Raw genomic sequence first — 20,941 nt, 5'->3', positions numbered from 1 at the left:
TGCCCAGATCCCTTCTGATGGGTGCTCAGGCTGGCTGCATCCTCCAACTGAGGCTGCTCCTTCTACCAGGGCCACCCCCCACCCACCCCGCCAGGTAGTCAGGCCCCATCAGAGTCACAGAGGATAGAAGGGCCAGCGTACAGATGCTGTCAGTCAGCCCTGTGGTTTCCCTACCTCCTGTCCACACCTTTGTAAATAGTCCCTTTATCAAACACTCTTCAGATTACCCAATTTGAGTGTGCCATCTGCTTCCTGCCAGGATCCTGACTGAGCAGATCTTTGTTCTCAGACAGTAATGCACTTAAGTTAGAAATTGGTAACAAAAGGTTATAATAAAAGAAATACTATTGGAAAGTAAATAGCATTATTAAGTAACCCATGGGTTCAAAAGGAGATCATCAGGGACATTAAGAAATATTTAGATCTGAAGGATAATGAAAACATTATATGTCCAAATTTGTGAGATCCAGCTAAGGCAGTGCTGTAGAAGGAATTCTGTAGCTTTAAATAGATCTATTGGATAGTTCGAAGGTTTAAAAATAAATGAGCTAATCACTTAGCTCAAGATGGAGCAACAGATCAAATCCAAAGAACCAAGAAGGAAGGAAATAATAAGGATAGAAACAAATGAAACAGAGGAAAAGATGAGGCTAATAAAACTAAAAGTCAGTCCTTTGAAAACACTTAAGAATATTAAAAAAGAGAAAAATGCAAATAAACAAAATACAAAATAAAAGGAAGAAATAAGTACAGAAACAACAGACATAAGAATAAATATGCTAGTAATTTAAAAACTTCAATGAAATGGATTAATTCCTAGAAACACGTAAAATGCCAAATTTGGCTCCAGAAATAGAGAACTTGACCAGATCAATAAATATGATGGAAATGCTAAAACCCCCCACCCACACCTTCCCCCACCCCCTACCTCGAGGCCCAGATAGTTTTATTGTTTCTACCAAAAGTCTGGAAGAAAAATAATTTCTCTTTTATGCAGGTGGTTCTAGGAAATATAAAAAGAGGAGGAGCTGTCTGGGGGGTTTTGGAGGGGCGAGGATGGGAGGGTGGTCTCCTTTGCAGAAGAGGATGGTACATGTCTGTGCCCTTGTTACTTTCGAGGCTCATGCCACACGGATGCTGCGAATCGAGGTGAAGCACCTTCTCCCTCCCTGGGTTGTGTGAGGATTAAATGGTTAACGGTGTACAGCCCTTAGGGCAGCGCCTGGTACCTGCTGGGCGCTGAGGGAGGCTTAGCCACGGGGATGCTGAGGATGCTGATGGCAGGGGCTGGGTTGGAAAGGGATCCCGGCGCCCCGTCTTCGTGGTGGCATGACGTAACCGCACCCACCGCAGTTCCGGTGGGTGAGCTGGCCAGAGGCTTTGTCAAAGGAGCCCAGCCCTTGCGCGGCGGATGGGGGTTGGTGGCACGCACAGAGATGCCAGTCAGCCCTTGATGGCCCGGACAGCAGCTGGGGGGGAGGAGGGGATTGACGAAGGCTGGAGTTTGCCAGTGTGGACCGAGAGCAGAGTGTGGCTTGGTCCAGGGAAGTTAAGCTGGTGAGACAGGGTGTGAGGACAGTGGGGGATGATGCTGTGGAGAAGTGGGGTCTCCACCCGAGGCATGATGGGAGGAGAGGCGGTAGGTCGGCTGGCCAGCCAGTTGCATCATCCCTGCCAGGAGCTTGCGATGCTCTGGTCTCCCTCTAGTGCTCCGGCCAAGACGCCAGACACGATTTGAAAACTCACCTGTTACACCTCCAGGTCAGCATCCCCACCCGGCCCCCGACAGCCCCTCCCAGGTGCGAGGAGCCCACCCGACCTTTGTTCATCCGCGACCACGCGTTTGTGCTGTTGGCCTCGCAGGTGGGGGCCGGAGATTTCATGATTTCACTTAAAAGGTGTCAGAGTTGGGGAGAGCCCGGCGTAGGGTCATCTGGCAAGTTTGGGTCTGTGAGGGCCTCGGGGCTGGGCGCCGTGGGCTCCCTCGCCCCTGCGGGGTCGCCCAGGTGCGCGGGGCCTTCGCAGGGGGAGGGGGCGCCGCGTCTGAGCCCGGGTGTCGGTCCCCCACCTCTCCATCTAGTGCACCGTGTGTCAGCGGTGATGTCACAGCCCGGCCCCTGCCCCCTCCGGCCCCAGCCCCATCCCCCGGCGGCCGCGACGCCCGTCCCTCTCCCCGCGCGACAAACCAGCTGGCGGCTGCGGCTCGGGCGCCGCGCGCAGCCAACCAGCGCGGCGGGAGGGGCGCGGGGCGGGCCGGGCCGGGGGCGCGCAGCCCGTCACGCGGTGCCGCGGTCACAGCGCAGGGAGCAGCCGGGAGCGGCAGCAGCTCCGCGCTCGGGGACCCGCGCCCATGCCCGTGCACATGCCGGGCCGCCGCCAGTGACGCCGGAGAGGTAAGGCCGCCGCCCGCTGGGCCTCCCGCGCCGCGCCCAGCGTCCCGCACCTGCTGCCCCGCATGGCGCATCTGCATCGATGCGCCCCGGGGCGGAGAGCTCACGCCCGGCGCCGGCGTCCTTGTGGCGGCCAGAGGCGCTGGCGCTGCGCTGCCCCTTCCCTTCCCCCGACTCTCCCCCTTCCCCGCGGAGAACAATAGGGCAAATTCAGGGGGTTCTGCCCTTCATTCGCAGCCAGGCAGGGCCTTCTGGATAGGCCCCTTCGCTGCAGCCCCTACTGCGGCGGGACTCTCCGCTGGGATGGGCGGCGGTCGCTACCGGGAGGGCGCGCACCGTGGGCGGCATCTCCAGACATCTTCCCTCCCTCCCCCGCTATACCGGTCTCCTGGAAGGGAGCCACGGAGCAGGACGCGACCCGGGCTGCGCCTGGACCGGCGGGGGAGGGGATGGATGGAGAGAAGGGCAGAGAACGCGGATGGGGGAAGCAAGGAGGGGGAGCGACTGCAGCGGTGGGCCCGAGGGGAGGGCGCCCAGGGCGGCGGGGCGCAGGCAGCTGCCCTGGTCCCCTGGGTGGGGGGAGGGCAGATGCTGGAGCCGAGAGCAAAACAGGAGGGCGGGCGGGGCGGATGGGGGCTGCGGCAGGAAGGCCTGGCCGCCTGCTTCGTGCGCACATCGGGGGCTGCTCATCACCCTCCCCACCCCAGCCGCGTCCTCTTCTCAAGAGACCCCAGCTCCCTTCCAGAAAGACCCGACGCTTGGGAGGGGCTGCCAGCGGACCAGGCCTGCGTCTACGCAGCCAGCACCCCAGTAACAGGTGTGGCCTGGCGGCAGGCGGGGAGGGGGCTGCGGGGTCGCGACGTCTGGACTGGCGGCGCTCCCCAGGCGACCGGGCTCGGATGACAGGGAGGAACACTGCCGCGAAGACCCTCGCACTCCCCCTGTAAGCTTCTTCTCGCCTTAACTCCTCCCCAAACCAAGGGCGCAGCCCTCGCGCTCGGGAAGGGGCCGAAGCAGCAACCGGGCGGGGAGGGAGGGTCTGCAGTCGGCTCTGCGCTGGGTGGGCGGGGGGACAGCGGCCGCAGGGGAGGGAGGGGGAGGGGAAGGAGGGAATGCCAAGTCATGGGGCCTGCTGGGCGCGGGCGCGACGTCGCCCCGGCGCGGACCCGATGCGCGCCCACGTTCCCTGGAATAGGGACTCTCCCCCAGAGACCAGCGGACCCCTCCCGCAGCGGCCGCCCCCTCCAGGGGATGCTCGCATTGCTGGGATTAACGGCCATTTAGGGCGAGCGGATTGGATCTTGGGGTTGCAGAGAGTAGGAGGTGGGGAGAGGCCCTGCCGCTCAGGGCTGGCCACAACCTAACGCTGGGGACTCAGCGACACAGAGCGCCCGCTCCTGCAGAACGGTCACACCCCATCCACCTCTCTGCCCTGCTCTTGACGTGGCCAAGGAGGCTCTTCAGGGGCAACATGCCCATCCCAGTCGGTCTGAGGAGGCAGCTGCGGGTTTGAAGGGAAGCTCCGGGGTCCAGAGTGGGGGGTTGGGGCTGCACCTGCGGCGGCCATTTTGCAGGTGTGGTTGGCCACCTGCCTTAGCTGGGGTTGTGGGATGGGGGTAGTCGAGTGTGGAGCAGGTGTGGCAGCTGCAGAGGGGTGCAGTGTCTGCAGAGTAGGGTGAAGGAGGCTGCAGGGTCAGGTTTCAGCTCTGCACTTGGTTGGGGTCAAGATCCAGGGACCCTCTGGGGCTGATGGTCACAGGGAGGCCGCTGGCTGAGAAACTCAGGGTGGAGGGGCAGTCAGCCTCCACCTGGCGTTGAAGTCTGGGGAGGGTACTGGTCCAAGGTGGGGACCAGACGAACAGCTCCATCCCATGCTGTGCCCGGATCTGAAGACCGGCAGGTTGTGTCTGTGGGGTGTGATCCACAGGGCAGAAGAGGCTGGGACCAGGTGTGGAGTCAGGGCCCCCCAACTCCAGGGCTCCCACGGGGGAGCCATGTGAGGAGGGTCTGCCGGATGCCTGTTGTTGGCCCCCAACACTGGGTGCTTATCCCTACTGGGTGCCCCCTTTCCCACAAGCCTGCTGGAGTGCCCCATAGACTGCTCTTCCTGAGCCTCTGCTGGGCCAGCCACAGGCGGGTGGAGACGAGGATCTGCCCAAGCCCAGAGCTGGTGTGTAGCTGAGCTGGGGTCCACACCCAGATCCACTGGGCAGAGGGGGCCCAGCCACCCAGCCTTGTCCCCTTCAGTCCTCCCTGGTGTCACCGCTGCTGACCCAGGGCTGACCCTGTCCTTTGGAAGCGCAGCAGGGAGTCCTCTGGTGGGCTCTGTGGAGGGTGGGATGGGAGTGGGAGGGACAGACACAGTGGGAGATGGAGGTGGGGGTAGCACAGCCTCAGGGGAAGGCTTCTAGAAGGGTCGGGGGAGACTTTGTAGGCCCGCTCAGCTTGCACAGGTCAGCCAAGGTAGGTGAGCTGGGTGTGGGAGGGTGGGGGAGTGTTCTGGTGGGGTCCTGGTACCACAGGATTGGGGGCTGTGGAGGGGCTACCAGCATTGGGAACCACGCCCTGGCCTTTAGGATTGAATGACCAGGGCACATGCCCAGGCCTGCCAAGCCTTTCAGCCTGAGACCCTGTACTTCTGAGAGCTGGGAGGGGCCTGAGCTGCCACCCTTGGGGTGGAGAGTGGCTGGCCAGGGGTCACTCAGCAGCTAGTGACCCCCAGGATGACCCTAGGCCTTCTGCCCAGTCCCTGGTGTCCCCTAGATCACTGCCCCATTTAGTGTTCTTAAGCCCAAAGGACCAGGCTCACCTCCTCTCCCCGACCCAGGTGGCCGCAGAGGACCCTGTGTGCCACCTCCAACTGTCTCCCTCCCCTCCTTGGTACCCAGGAGCATCTCTGAGAATTCTGTTGGGTTGGACCATACCCTGCCCCAAAGCTCTGGGCTTGGTTGGGGTGCCCAGGGGCACTGCCAGGCTGAGGGACCTGCTCAGTACCCTGTCCCATCCCATTTGCTGAGGGGCCTCTGTCCATGTGGTGCTGCCCTCACAGGCAGGGCCCAGGGCAGGGGCAGGGGGCGGGATCATGGGCATGTGCTCGGCCTCCCCACCTGACCTAGCAGGTTTGCTGTGTGACTCCTGAGCACCACCAGGATCCTGGCTGCAGCCTGAGGACGCTGGCTGACCCCCAGCCCCCCCCAACACACAGTGCCCCCAACCCAGTGCCTCGGGGACCCAATGAAGGGGTTATTGTACTGGGGGCATTGGAAGGGTGGAGGGCACAGTCAAGGTCAGCAGTCAGCTGAAGCTGAGCCTCCTGACCCCTCTGGCTTCCTCCCCAGCCCCTTCTGCTGGCCTGGGTCCTCCCCATCCCAGCTCCCTCCCTAGCTTCCCCTGGCTTGCCCCGGAAGCCACGCCCCCCATAAATGCCACCCTGAGTGGCTGGACTCCCTCTGCCTCTTCTAAAGCCTGGTCAGCCTGGATTTACTCTCCTAATCCTGGCCTTGCGGTCTGCGCTGGCCAAGCTCTGCTCCCGCCCCTCCCTCCCCATGGAAACCTCTGCGGTGCCGAAGAGCCCAGGGCCCACCCTCGGCTCTGGTGCCAGGGCCAGCTAGGGTCCCCCGGAGGGCAAGTCAGGACCTGGCCCAGGCCTCCTGCTCTTACCCCTCACCCTTCCCCACATGGCCATCCCCGGTACACACACTCACACTCACATACTCTGACACAGTCTCACCCGCAGACACTCACATACTCTGACACAGTCTCACACACACACCATATACTCTTACACAGTCTCATACACACACTCACATGCTCTTACACAGTCACACTCACTTACTCTTACACAGTCTCTCTCTCACACACACACATCCCCTTTCGCACACTCACACCCCCACATTCACACACAGAGTCTCTGCGGTCCTCACTCATCCTTGTCCCTGTCCAGTCCTCCTTCTCCCTGGAGCACTCTGCTGCACCTCCATGTGAGGATCCTAGCCCCCCTCAAATGCTGCCACCACCCTGAAGCCTGCTGTAAGCACCCCCAAGGTGTCACGCCACCCCCACTGTAGGTTGGGGTCAGAGAGGAGGAGAGCGAACATTTATTGGGAGCAGACTGCATCGTACGCTTCACGTGCACCCCTCATCTGGTGCTCTGGAGACCCTGAGGAGGCAGGCGGTGTTGTGCCCATTTTTCTGAGGCTCCTGAGAAGGCGCATAGGACTGGGATTCTGTCCCCCCTTCCTGGCTCCAGAGCCCCTGCTCTTGTACGCTTTCTGCCCAGCTCTCCACCCCTCCCATCTACCTCGCCTCAACCCCCTCACCTCTTCTACCCCATGTGCTCCCCAGCTACTGCAGTGCCTCACACACATGGGCTCTCACATATGTGGGTTCTCACACATGGAGGGCTCTCACACACAGTGGGCTCTCACACACATGGGCTCACACACACAGTGGGCTCTCACACATGGGCTCACACACAGAGGGCTCTCACACACATGGGCTCTCACACACATGGGCTCTCACACACAGTGGGCTCTCACACATGGGCTCACACACAGAGGGCTCTCACACACATGGGCTCACACACACAGTGGGCTCTCACATATGGGCTCACACACAGAGGGCTCTCACACACATGGGCTCTCACATACATGGCTCTCACACACAGAGGGCTCTCACACACATGGGCTCTCACACACGGAGGACTCTCACACATGGAGGGCTCTCACACACATGGGCTCTCACACATGGAGGGCTCTCACACACATGGGCTCTCACACACAGAGGGCTCTCACACACAGAGGGCTCTCACACACATGGGCTCTCACACATGGAGGGCTCTCACACATGGGCTCTCACACACAGAGGGTTCTCACACACATGGAGGGCTCTCACACACGGAGGGCTCTAACACAGTGGGCTCTCACACACAGTGGACTCACACACAGAAGGCTCTCACACACAGTGGGCTCACATGCAGAGGGCTCTCACACACAGTGGGCTCACTCACAGAGGGCTCTCATACAGAGGGCTGACACACAGAGGGTACTCACAGAGTGGGCCCACACACAGAGGGCTCTCACACATGTGGGCTCTTACACACAGAGGGCTCTCACACACACGTGGGCTCTCACACAGAGGGCTCTTGCACACAGTGGGCTCTCACACACAGAGAGCTGTCACACAGTGGGCTCACACACACAGTGGGCACACACACACAGAGGGCTCTCACATACATGGACTCACACACAGAGGTCTCTCAAACACAGTGGGCTCCCACACATATGGGCTTTCACACACAGTGGGCTCACACACACAGTGAGCTCACGCACACAGAGGGTTAACACATATGTGGACTCTCACAGAGGGCTCACACACAGAGGGCTGTCACACACGTGGGCTCTCACACACAGAAGGCCCTCATACATGTGGGCTCTCACACACAGTGCTGTCATACACAGTGGGCTCACACACAGAGGGCTCTCACACATGTAGACTCACACATGGGCTCTCGCACACAGAGGGCTCTCACACACGTGGGCTCTCACACACAGAAGGCCTTCATACATGTGGGCTCTCACACACAGAGTGCTGTCATACACAGTGGGCTCACACACAGAGGGCTCTCACACATGTAGACTCACACACATGGGCTCTCACACACAGAGGGCTCTCACACATGTAGGCTCACACACAGAGGGCTCTCACACACAGAGGACTCTCACACATGTGGGCTCTCACACAGAGGGCTCTCACACATGTGGGCTCTCACACAGAGGGCTCTCACACACGTGGGCTCACACACGTGGGCTCTCACACACAGAGGACTCTCACACAAAGAGGGCTCTTAGTAAATGCTGTTTTGGGGTTGAGCCAGTAGCTTTAGCCCAAGTAGCTGTTTCCTGTGGGCCGGGGCGAGCAGCTGCCATCCTGTCTGAGGTGGGCATTGTCCTTGTCTGTGTCTCCCCTATTTGGGGCTTGCTGGTTCCTGAGGCAGGTGCCCCCTTCATCTGGGCCACTGAAATGCAGCTCTAGGGGCAGGGGCAGGGGTGGCCCTGCTGGCTCCTGCAACCCGGGCTCCTTGCAGACCCCCTTTCCCTTGAGCCTGGCCTCTGGCCTGCCCTCAGGGGGAGGCCCGTGGTGTCCAGGAGTGCCCTAGAGGGATGTCAGGAGTCCTCCCCGCCGTCCTCGGGTCTCACCCGTGCCAGTTGCACTCAGGGGAGCCTCACTTTCCTTCTCCACCTGCCATCAACTCAAGCCAGGATGGTGAGGGTCAGGGCTGCACCGTCAGCGCCCAAGGCCATGGGTCACTGGGACCAGTCTGCCAAGGAGCCGTTGTGGGGCCGGGGCAGGGGTGTTACTCAGTTGCTTGGTGTCATCTGGTCCTCACTCTCCACCTCCTTCTGGGGCCAGGACCACACCATGGCTGCTGGTCCCTGGTGCCCGGGAGGGTGGCAGCTCCAGGATAAGCAGTGATGCGAAGGCCAGACGCAGACCAGAGGGGAAAGTTTAGGGCACCCTCTCCTTGGTGATAGCTTCACTCATGGGCAGGACTTTCTGGATTGGTGTCCGATTTCCTCTGGAGCTTAGCCGCCTTTTGCTTATGTTGAATGCGTTTATTTTGTCCCCACCTTTCCCTGGCTCTCAATCAAGCTCTCACTTCTGCAGAGTCCCCTCTTTCCTTGCACCCCCGCCCCTGGGAGCCACCTCCCTCCTCTCTGTAACCTGCCACCTTCCCGCCCTCCTGCTGCTCGCCACATCCCCTGGGTGCCACTCTCTGTTTCTTGGTCCCCGGAGTTTCTGCTTTCTTGGTTTCCTGACTTGTTTTGCTGGGGCACGCCCTTGTGTGCCTTCCTAAAAAGGATGATGAACCCGTGGCTGTGTGAGAGCATCCTTACTCTGTCCTCACACTGGGTAGATGGTTTGGCAGCACTTCCTGTTGGTAAATCATTTCCCTCAGAACACTGAAGGCTTGTCATCATCGCCATCTGCACGAGAAATCTTTGTCACAACTCGTCTTTCCTCTCTGGTATCTTTCAGGATCCTTTCTCCCTCTGTGGGCTTCTAACCTTTTTGGTGGATGGGTTAGGTGTGCATTTAGACTTTTATTGCTGCTCAGTGGGCCCCTTCACCTGAAGACAGGCTCTCTTCTTTCATGTGTTCATATGTTCCTCCACTTTCGTTTTTTCTGTTTTCTTCCTTGAATTTGTGTGTTGGTCTTCTGCGCTCTTGTCTTTTCTTTCATATTCTATCTCCTTGTTTATGTTCTATTTTCTGGATAATTTCTAGACTTCATTTTCGAGTTCTTTTTTTGGAATTTGGTATGTCAGCATTTACATTTTCCATCTCAAAGAGCTCAATCCTCCTTGTCTCTAACTGTTCCCATTTCATAGCATCCTGTTCTTGTTTTGAAAATATAGTATCTTCCAGAAACACAGAGTATGTTAATAGAGGTTTTGTTCATTTGCTCATTTTTGCTTCTGTTCCATGCTTTCTCCCTCTCTCCCACAGGGCTTGTTTTCTGCTGGTTTATTCCTGTCCTTCACTTGAAGCCGTTTCCTCTCCTTGCACACGTGGAAGGCCTTGTGGGTCGGTTCACGTTAGGGAGGTCCATTGGGTAGTAGAGGTCTGGAGCTGGTTTCCCGCCATCAGAGTGGGATTCCTGCTGGAGCTCAGTGTGGGAAGTAGGGGCTTCCATTGGCAGGCTTTGCTTTAGGCAAAGGGATGGGAACTGGCTACCAAGCTGTTCTTCCAATACCAGCATGCGGGGTGCCAGCAGGCACATGGAAGACTTTGCTCTTGCCGGATGCTGTCTTCCATTTGTGTGGAGAACAGCCTTCGGCTGTCTGCCTGGGGGTGTGGCAGCCGCTGCCCTCTGTGAGCCGCCGGGTGGGGAGACGGGCTGTTCCGCAGACAGGCTGCACCCAAGGCCCACTTTCAGCCTCACTTCCCGCTTCTGCCCTCCACTGGCTCCTCTGAACCCTCAAGCCCAGAGCCCCCAGAGGCTCCCGCTGTTGTGCCAGCCCCTCTGGGCCATTTCAGGCCCCCTCTCTACCCTCCAGAAAGGTTGTGAGGGGCTGAGGTCATGGGTGACGCCTCTCCACGCCCTTCACTGTTGGGGGTGATTCAGTAGCCTGCTCTGCCCTTTATTTCATGGGATCCTGAGAGTGACCAGCAGGGCTGACAGCCATCTGGCCTGATGGACGCTCCCCATCCTTCTGAGGTGCCGAGGGGCGTGGCCTGGCAAGGACTCTGACGTACGTCTGCTGTAATCCTAAAAAAACCCGGTTTTGTTTTTTCTCAAACCCTTCAAGAAAAATAGGTGTGTCAGGAAGAGGCAGCACGTTGATGCTCTGTTGTTGGATGTGCCGCTGGTCTGGGGGCGCAGACAGACGCCCCAGGCGAGAGCTGCCAGGGAGGCCTCGGCAGGATTCTCTGCAGGGCGTCCACCTGCCCTGGCAGCAGGGCACCTGAGCTCGTCTGCTTCTGCTCCTCGCAGCTGTCCGCGTGGTGCCTGGTGCGGATGGTGAAGTGAGCCAGGCTTGGTCTAAGGCTGTCTGGGCCCATCTGCTTCATCAGCTCATGGCACCATCGGGATTTGGCTTTTCCTTGTGCTTCCTGCCCACGCCCCTCTCCCCACATTGATGCGGAAATCTGAAATGCTCTGAGAGCCCAAGGAACAGACGTGGGTTCCTTGAGGGGCTGGCCCCATCCTCTGGGTCTGCAGTGACCTGTCCGCGGTGGGTCCTCAGTATGTTTTTACCGAGTGATGGGTTCAACTTCCCCCTTCCCAGGGCTCTTGGCTCTGGGTCTCCCTCTCCTGTCGTCAGCCATCACTGTTGGTCACTTCCTCCCGCATGTGCATGGCCACTGTCACCTGGCCCTCAGGTCCTCCTCTCCTCCCTGCTGACCGTCTTCTCTGCTTCTCTACTCGTGGATGCAGCCTGGGTCTTGTCACCCTCAGGCGCTGACAGCACACCTCTGCACACCTCTGAAGTCCCCGAGGCAGACACCCCGCCCCCCACCTCACTGGCACAGGAACTGGCTTAAACAGCTCCTCAGGCTCTTCTTGGGCTCAAGGCTGCTCATCCCTGCACCTCTGTCTTTCTCCTTGCCTCGCCCCGAGCCAGTGACGGCTGCAGCATGAGTCCTTGCCTGTGCCCTCGCCCTTGCCGGCAGGGCGAGGCCATCTACAGCTTCCACAGCCACGTGATTCTCCACCTGCAAAGGGACCATTTCATCCTCTTCTCAAACTTCCGCCCTTCCTGCCCTGGTGCTGTTGAGGGGGAGCTGGCCCTTCCTACCGCCCTCCAGCATGTGGTGTGTCCAACCCAGTGACGCCCAGCCCCCCACCTCCAGACCCCCCCCATCTGCAGCCCTGCCCTCTGCCACAGGAAACACTGAGGGGCTCTGCTCCTTTCCCAGGTCAGCCTGATTTCTTGCTCCCTTCCAGGCAAGACTTCTTGAAAGAAGTGAAATCTTTAAAGAATGTTATGATGCGATAGGGCGCACAGAAAGAATACAGAATGTTTCAACAGGCAGCCGTATACCTACCATTGGCTTTAGAAATAAAGCATTTCCAACATGCTCCCCCGCCCCCAGCACTCAGAGCGCTCACCATTCTTGCACCCTCTCCCCTAATCCTCACAGAGGGAGGAGGGCCTATCGGCACCCCACCTTGAATGTTCTGTCCACGTTGCTGACTTTGCAGAGGTCCACGTCGAGGCCTCGCCGCCTTCAGTCTGTTAGACCCTGAGCTGGAGGTTCATCGCTGCCCTGACTTTGGTCCTCAGCGTTCCATTATGTATCCCTAGGCTCAAGGTAGAGTTGCTTGCGAGTCTGAGACTTTATATGGGCTGTATCCCACCATGTGCATTCGTCTGCATCTAGCTGTGCCGTCTGAATGAGGTTTGTGAGAGTCCTCACAAGGATACGCATGGCTCCACTTCATTCACCTTCACGTCTGGACAGCCATTGTGTGACTTGACCGCAGCTGTTTATCCAGTCTCCAGTCGGTGGGCATTTAGACTGTCTCCACTTCCTCTCCCTCTCTCCTTCTTTTCTGCTGCAGAGACTTCAGCGTTCTGGCGCGTTTCCTCTGTGATCGTGTACAACATCTCTAGTTGCGCAGCTGCTGGTCACCAGGTCTGCAACTTTATAGATATTGACGTCTTGTTTTCAGAATGGTTGTGCCAATGAACTTCTCCCAGGTGTTCCGTAAGCTCCTGTCGCTCTGTCCTCATGGTGTTGAGTACTGTCAGACTTTTCAGTGTTGTGATCTGATGCGTTTGGTTGTAAGCTGCACTTTCTTAATTACTACTGTGGTTGAGTATCTTGTTGGGTAAATTGCCTGTTCGCATCTTTTTGCCCAGTTCTTTTGTGTCTTTTCTCTTTGATTTTCATCTGTTCTTTATATGTTCTGTACACGAATCTTTGGTAAGCTATATGTGCTGCAAACATCTCCAGATGAGTGGGCTTCTCTTCACCCATTTAATGGTAAATTGATGCCCGGACTTTTCTTTTTGATGTCTTCTGTGGGTTAAGAAGTCTTTCTTGAAGGATAACATGGAGATATCACCCTTCATTTTCTTCCAAAAATTTATTGTTCATATCTAGGTCTTCAGTCTACATGGAATTTGTTTTGGCCTAAAAAAGGGATCTAATTTTTAGTCTTTCCATATGGATAGCCAGTTGTCTTTGTCTGGGCTGCTATAACAGAATACCACAGACTAGATGGCTTATAAACAACAGAAATTCATTTCTCATAGTTCTGAGGCTGTAAGACAGAGATCAGGGTGCCAGCGTGGCCAGCTTCTGGTGGTATCTCTCTTCTGGCTTCCAGACAGCCGACTCCTGCTATATCCTCATGTGGCCGAGAGCAGAGAGAGGCAGCAAGTTCTCTTGGGACTTTTATAAGGGCACTCATCCCATTCATGAGGCTCCATGCTCATGACCTCATCTAACCCTAATCACCACCCAAAGGCTCCGCCGCCTCATACCATCACATTGACAGGTAGGGTTTCGACATAGCAATTTGGGGGAGACACACACATTCAGCCCATAATACCAGTTTTCTCAGTCCTTCCTCTTCTCATTGACCTGTAAAGCCACCTTTGTCAGATATCAGAAGGGCTCTGTCTGTGTAGATCTGTTTCTGGGGTCCCTTCTGTTACACTGGTGGTGACTTACCTTGTCCCAACCACCGTGTCTTAAATTACTACGGCTTTGATATCTTTGAGTCTGGATGTGAGTAGGGCGTGTTGCCTTCTACCCTCTTATGTTTCTTCAGACTTGTTATTGGTATTCACAGCATCTTACTCTTCCATATACATTTTTAGAATCAATTTGTCATTTTGCAAAAACCTGGTTGGGATTTCATTTGAAATTACATTGAATTTTTGGATTCATTTGGATGAAAATAAACATTTTAAGATTTAGATTTGTGTAATGGTTTTTGTAAAGTTTAAATATTTTCTTGATAAATCTTTTATGACGTTTCTTCCTATAAAGATACTTTATACTTTTGGTTATTTTTAAAATGGTACCTTAATTTTTTTTAACTCTGTTTCTATTTTCATATTTTTAACTCTTTGTCTCTAGTGTATTCCAACATGGTTGACTTCTAGCAATTTTGCTGAACCTTCCCACTAATTCAAATAATTTATCCATGGCTCCTCTTGATTTCTGTGTAGATAAACAAATGGCCTGCAGATAATGACAGTTTGTTTTTTTCCTTTCCAACCCATTTCACTGTTATTTCTTTTTCCTGACTTATCACTCTTGCCAGAACTTCTGCCACAATGTTCCACAGAAGTGGTGATAGCTGACATCCTGAACTTCTTCCTGAATTTAGAGGAAATGTTCCTAAGGTTACCCCTTTAAGTCTGATGCTTGGGTAGGCTGCTAGTAGAGCCCTTTTATGAGATTAAAGAAGTTTTCTTTTGTTCTCATATTGCTAAGAGTTTTATCATAAATGGGTTTTGAAGATTATTGGATGCTTCTTCAGTATCTATTGAGTACCTCATTTAGCTTTTTCTCCTTTAATCTGGTATGTGGTGGATTACATTCATAGGTATCCTAATGTTCAGCCATACAATTATATTACTGCACTGATATTCCTGGAATAAGCCTACTGCATTATCCTTTTTATTTGCTGCTGGACTTTCTTGCTAATGTTTTGAACTTTTGTATCTATGTTCATCAGTAAAATTGGTCTATAATCTTCATTTCCCAAATTTTCTTTGTCTAATTTGGTGCCAAGGTCATATTAGCTTCAATGAATGAGTTGGGAGCACAATCTGTCTCCTTCTCTTTTTCCTGATCTCTTAAAGAGTTTGTATATGATTGGAATTATCTGTTTTTTTTTCATGTTTGGTAGAACTCACTTATAAAATGTGTCTGAGTCTGCTGCTTTTTTTTGGTGGGTAGATTTTTAAACTAGTGAATCAATTTCTTTAGTGGTTGTAGGAAAATTTGGGTTCCTTCTGACTAATCTTTCTCCTGATTGTAAGTCATCTTTCCCTCCTTCTTGGCATGTGTAGTAATGTTTTGGTTGGATTCCAGACATTTCTACATTGTGGAGAATCTGAATTATGCTTTCCTCCTATAAAGCATGTTGGGCTTTGTTTTGGCAGGCAGTTAAATTACTTGACTAATGTGATCCTTCGAGGTCTGACTTTAAGTGTGTTATAGTTGCTCTGGAGTAGATGGTACTCCAGGCGTAGTTAAGCCCACTGCTAAACTGTGATTTCTTTGGGGTCTCAACTCAATGTCTGGGGTTGGGGGATCAAGAGAACTCTCTCTCCTGGCTGGTAGGAGCACAGATGTCTTCTTTCCTGTGTGAGCTTTGGGAATTATTCCGTCTTCTTTGCCTAGACTACATAGCCGTGGACTGGTAATGTACAGAGACTCAAGGGTAGCCCTGTGCAAATTTCTGCAGCTCTGTTATGAGCAGCTCTTCCCTTTCCAGAACTCTGACCCGCAACTTCCAGCTGTGCCAACCTTCCCAGACTCTGACCTCCATCTCCTCAATTCGTCAAAGTTGCTGAGCTGTTTGGGTGTTACTTCTCAATGCCTGAGGTCTGTCAGTTGCCTCCAGGCAGATTTGGAGTGATTGCAGGACTCACCTCCTATGCTTCCCTTCTCTCAGTTATTGCACTCCGGCGCTGCCTGTTGTACAGTCTGAAAACAGTTATTTTCATATATTTTGTCCCATTTGCTAGTTGTTGTTTGCAGTGGGAGGTTAGGGGTGGTCCTTGTAACTCCATCATGGCTGAATGTGGAGGTGCCTTAAATTTTGCTAGTAGTATTTTCATTATCATTTACTACTATTTTTATTTATATGTCCATCATGATTTCTTCATTTGTGTATTAGTTATTTAGAAGTCTATTGTTTAGATTACTAAACGTATGGATTTTTAACTATCTTTTATTGGTTTTTAATTTAATTGTGTTCAAATTACATGGTCTATTTGATACAGTCTTTGAAATTTATTAGGAGTTGCTTTATAGCATACTAAATGGTAAAATATTGTAAATGTTTCATATGTGTTTGTCTAATTTTTGAGAACAAGAGAGCACATATGTTCCTTAGTTGATGGTTATTATGTTGTTCAAATCTTCTACATCCTTATCAATGATATGTCTGCTTGATCTGTCAATTAGTGAGAGGTGTGTTAAAATTCCTGCCATGAGAAATTAATGAATTCTTCCATGTTGCCTGACTCTTAACCTTGGTTTTATGTTTTCATCATTTTGTCTCTGGGATCATTCTGGGTAATTTTTCTGATGTATTTTCCAGTTCATTAATTCTCTGTTCAGCTCTGTTTAATTTGCTGATTAACATGTCTGCTAAGTTTTAAAATTTAAATGACAGTTTCATTTTTAAAAGTTCTGCATGGTTTTCCCCCCATATTTTACCATCCCTGCTTATTTCTGTAAATATTTTAACATACTTATCTTATAATCTCTATCTGACAATTCTGATTTCTGACATCTTCGAGGATCTAATTCTGGTTTTCTTTTCTCCCTTCCTCCCTTTTTTTCCTGACTCCCGCTCATGGTGAATTGGTTCTCTGATGTTTGGTAATATTTCATTGTGAGCTCACGTTTGACTGATCTTCATCTGTGGGAGGACTGGGGACCTGAGGGGAAGAAGTTATTTCCAAGGAGGATTTGTATTTGCTTTTGCAAGGTGCTTTGGGTGCAAACACCTGAGACCTACTCTGAGCAAGTTTCTTAAACTTTGGTTTCACCGATTATGCAGATATTGTAAATTTGAAACCCAAACCTGCATGAGGACAGATCTGTGACCTCAGATTCTCAGAAACATTGGCTTTTTTGCCACATGGAGCTGAGAGTCATTCAGACTAATTTCCCTGTGTCCCTTTGATGGCAGACGCTTTTCCCCAGCCTTCCATTTCCTGGGGTTGTAGCTTTGGAGGATCCCACTATTTGTGGTGATTTGGTTCCAACTCCGATTTGCCTGTGTTTGTGGCTATGCCTCCCATCCCTCACTCATCAGGTGAAACCCAGTTCTCTGTATTTCTGGTTCCAGCAAGTGCCTGCAGCTTCCTCCTGGCTGGGCTTGACACTTTGATTTCAACTCCTCCTTCCTCAGAAATTCTCTTATTTTCTTCTGATGTTTGTTATTTGTCCCAAATTTCTAGGTGATTTTTTTTTTTATTGAGTTAATGATAGGTTACAATCTTGTATGATTTCAGTTGTACATTAATGTTTGTCATTCGTGTTGTAGGTGCACCACTTCACCCTTTGTGCCCACCCCCCACCCCACCTTTCCCCTGGTAGCCACTAATCTGTTCTCTTTGTCCACATTTTTGAATTCCTCATATGAGTGGAGTCATACAGAGATTATCCTTCTCTAACTGGCTTATTTCGCTTAACATAATTCCTTCTAGGTGATTTCTAATGAGAAGATATGTTGTCCATCATATTGCTGGAAGTAGAAGTCTCTCATTCCTCATTTATTCCTATCGATTGAGAAATGTTGATTTTAATGAGCAGACTGATTCTTGTCTTCACGCACACCAGTGTTCATCAACAAAAATGAAGTCTTTTTGTTTGTTTATTTACTGAACCATTTGGTAATTACTTTAAAAATAAGTCTTTTTAGGTTAAATATGAACACAGTTTAGAAGAGTCAAATATGTCTACAAAACTTGTTTAGAAAGTTGGCAGTTTTTGTTTTCCGTCTCCAGGCTCTTTCAACTCTCTTACCTGTTTTCGTTGTTATTCCTGTTGCTGTTTAGCTCTATGTGGCTAAATAAGGTGCTTATTCTGCTAACTTTTTGCCTGTTTCAGAAGTTACATCACTAGAATCATCGTGGGTACCCTTTTGTGTTTGGTTTATCTTTTCTCAGTGTATGTTAGTGAGATTCATCCATTCATCTTCTCTTCCCCCTGAAATGTACTGAAATGACAGTAGAGGTAGAGGAAAGAAAGACCGAAACTCATCCCCAAGGATGAAAGAGCAGAAGAGAATGCACAGCAACCACATTTTGAAAAATGAAAAGCAGAACCATGTGGTAACTGACAGCAGATTGAAGAAAGCTGGATGCCAGGGAGGCAGAGGGGAAATTGGGAAGCTGTGGACATTCCCACGAGGCTCAAGAACTAGTCCCCTGAGTGGGACCCTGTGTCTGGGGGCAAAAGTCAAGATGACTTGTCCAAAGTCTGCTTAAGGAGCAGTTAATTCCCAGGGCTTCAGCTCCTCCTCCATCTCTCTTTCCTTTTTCTAACCCTTGTCCCTCATTGATCTCATCCATTTCTGTGACTTAGCGTCAGTGCTCACAAGTGACCGATTCCTTTTTCCTGCCCTGACCCCTCTTCAAATGTACATATCCAACCAGCTCCTGGATGTCTCCACATATCTCTAGTTCCCCAAAGCTGCTGATGCTGGGGTGAGGGGTGAACAAGATGCCAGCCTGGCAGCCTGCTCTGGCAGAGCCTCAGCTGCTGGTTCACATCCGCTGGGTTCTTCTCAAGACAAACTTTCCAGTCCCAAAGTTCTCCTGGGCGAAACCACAGCTCCCTGAGGGACACTGGGGTTTGAATTGACCTGAGAATGATGTGAAGGACTGCCCCGCGACCCTCCCCCCCACACCCAACTTCTAAAGCTGTGCATTTCCTTGTGAGTCCTGCTTTAGCTGCATTCCACAGTTTTGATCTGTTGTATCTTCATTATTGTTCTGTTCAAAATATTGTCTAATATCCAATGTGATGTTTTTCTTTGACCCATGGGTTATTTAGAATTGTATTGCTTAATGTCCAAACAATTGGTGATTTTGTACGTTTATTTTTTTTTTGTATTGATGTACAGCTTAATTCAACTGTTACCAGAGAACATATGCCTTATGATTTTAATTTTAAATTGAAATTTTTTAGAGTTGCTTTATGACCAGCATATGGTTAATTTTAGTAAATGTTCTGTGTGCACTTTAAAAGAATGTGTATGATGTATATTTATCTTTCTCAGGAGCAGAAGGAACAAGCAAACCAAAAACTTTTATCCTTTTATTTTCAACCTTTCTGTGTCTTTTCATTTAATGGCGTCTCTTGTCAGCAGAATGTAATTTTTAAAAAAGTCTGTCTTGACCATTGTAATATTTTCCTTGGAGCATTTTGTCCATGCTAATTGAGTTAGGCTTTTATCTACAGTCTTAAATCTTCAGTTTCCGCTTAACCTATTTTTTGTTCTGTTTTTCCTCTTTTATTGCCTTCTATTGGGTTAATAAAAAATATTTAAAATTTTGTCTATTTTCCTTGCTGTTAACTTGTTAGTTATACATTCTTTCTCTGCTCTTTTAGTGATCACCCAGTAACTAAAAAGTGTATCCTTGACAATCTAGTATAAATTATTACTTTTCCACTTACATGATAATGACAACTTAATGACAACTTTGACTGTTGTCTTTTGGCTTCCATCATTTCTGTTGAGAAGCCAGTTGTCAATCTCATTTTTGTTCCTTCAAAGTATATAACTTTTTTCCTGCCTGCTTTTAAGATTTTTCTCTTCATCTTTGGTCCTCAGCTGTCTTATTATGATGTCCCTTGGTGTAGTTTTCTTTGTATTTATCCTGCTTTGTGTTTGCAGAGCTTCTTGAATCTGTGGATTGATACACTTTAGCAGTTTTAGACAATTAATGGTCATTAACTTTTTAAGTATTGCTTCTCTCCCATTCTGTTTCTTCTCCTTTGATATTCCAATTATATGTATTTTACACCATTTCACTGGGTCCTATGCTTCTCTGAGTCTCATTTCTATATTTTCCATTCTTTTTTTCTCTGTTCTTTAACTTTCTATTGATCTGTCCTCCAGTTCATGAACACTGTCTTCAGCTGTGTCTAATCTCTTGGGTTCTTAATTTCAGCTATTGTGTTTTCAGTCCTAGAATTTCCTTTTGATTCTTTTTTATAGTTTCCAATCATCTTGCAAAATTCTCCATTTTTCTGTTTATTTTTTCCATCCTCTTCTCTCTTTTTGTGAACGTATAAATCATAGTTATTTTACGTCCTTGTTTGATAATTCCCAGATCTGGATCATCTGTAGGCATATTTCCTTTTTTCTCTTTGTGTTTTTCTTTGCTTTGTTAGCAATTTGTTTTGAATCATTCAGTCCTGTCTCTTTTCATGCCTTGTAACTTTTGATTTAATGTCAGACATTGCCTACTGAAACACTGTAGAGGCTCCAGATGGTTCACCTTCTCTTTTCCAGGCAGATAGAGTGGAGGGCCATCCCTAATTCAGAGACTAAGCTCAGTCAGGGCAGAGGTGCAGTTTTGATAAGGCTTATCTTACCTATCGTTCTGCCTGCTTTTAGATTCTGCACCTTCCAGGGCTTTCAGATCAGGCCCTGGTGTGATCACTGGGGCACCTCCTCCTGCTGGATCCTGAACACTAACCCTCATCTCCTTAGCACTCGAGACTGTGGAAGACTCCTGTTTGATTTTCAAAGGCTTTCTGCCGGGGTTTTTAAACTTCCGCCCCTTGTACCTTCAGAGTTTGGCACGTGTCTGAGAGGGAGAACTGGCCACTTGTTTGGTTTAGTTTTCTACTTCTTCTTTCTTCTGGGATGCTGGCTTCTCAAGTTTGTTTCTCTTAACCAAAAGCTCTGCAGGTTTCTCCATCCCTCAGCGACGGCTCGCTGCCTGGGAAGACTCCAGATTTCCGGTCCCTTGCCCCATGACCAGAATGTAAATGCACTCAGGGAGAAAGTACTGGGGAATAATGTCGTCTGCTGCCCTGGCAGTCCTCCCTCTCTGGAATCTTGGCCTGCTAGTCTGCGAGGCTTCAGTACCGCTTTGATTTCTTCAAACAGATTTTAAAGTTTTATCCAGCTCCTCTAGTTGTGCATGGTGGGAGGGAGCATTGCCCTGCTGCCAGCCACTGCACCACCTGGAAGCAGAAGTTCTCCTTTGCTTTTAATGCTTGGTGTTAATGCGTAGTCTCTGCCCCGAGGCCATAAGCAGAGTCTCCTAAATGTTCTTGTAATGCTTTCAAAGATAAAGTTCTAACTCTCGTTTTCAATAGGGGAT

General features: G+C 51.1%; 1 protein-coding gene across 50 annotated transcripts in view; it reads left to right on the top strand.

Moving 5' to 3' along the window:
- Positions 1–1,346: 1,346 nt before the first annotated feature.
- The window catches only part of KIF1A (kinesin family member 1A), a 101,446-nt gene continuing 81,851 nt past the window's right edge, over positions 1,347–20,941 (top strand). For 45 of the 50 annotated variants that reach the window (XM_070618861.1, XM_070618859.1, XM_070618858.1 and 42 more), the window contains exon 1: positions 2,239–2,393. The gene's annotated coding sequence lies outside the window, so the exon portion shown is untranslated. Of the gene's footprint in view, positions 1,762–2,234; positions 2,394–2,850; positions 3,334–12,038; positions 12,210–12,459; positions 12,534–20,941 lie in introns of those variants that run through there. The other 5 variants (XM_070618830.1, XM_070618811.1, XM_070618813.1 and 2 more) reach the window with 4 other exon arrangements.

Source organism: Equus przewalskii, chromosome 5 (genome assembly GCF_037783145.1).
Source record: "Equus przewalskii isolate Varuska chromosome 5, EquPr2, whole genome shotgun sequence".
Lineage (NCBI taxonomy): Eukaryota > Metazoa > Chordata > Mammalia > Perissodactyla > Equidae > Equus > Equus przewalskii.
This window is presented reverse-complemented; position numbering and strand designations above follow the sequence as displayed.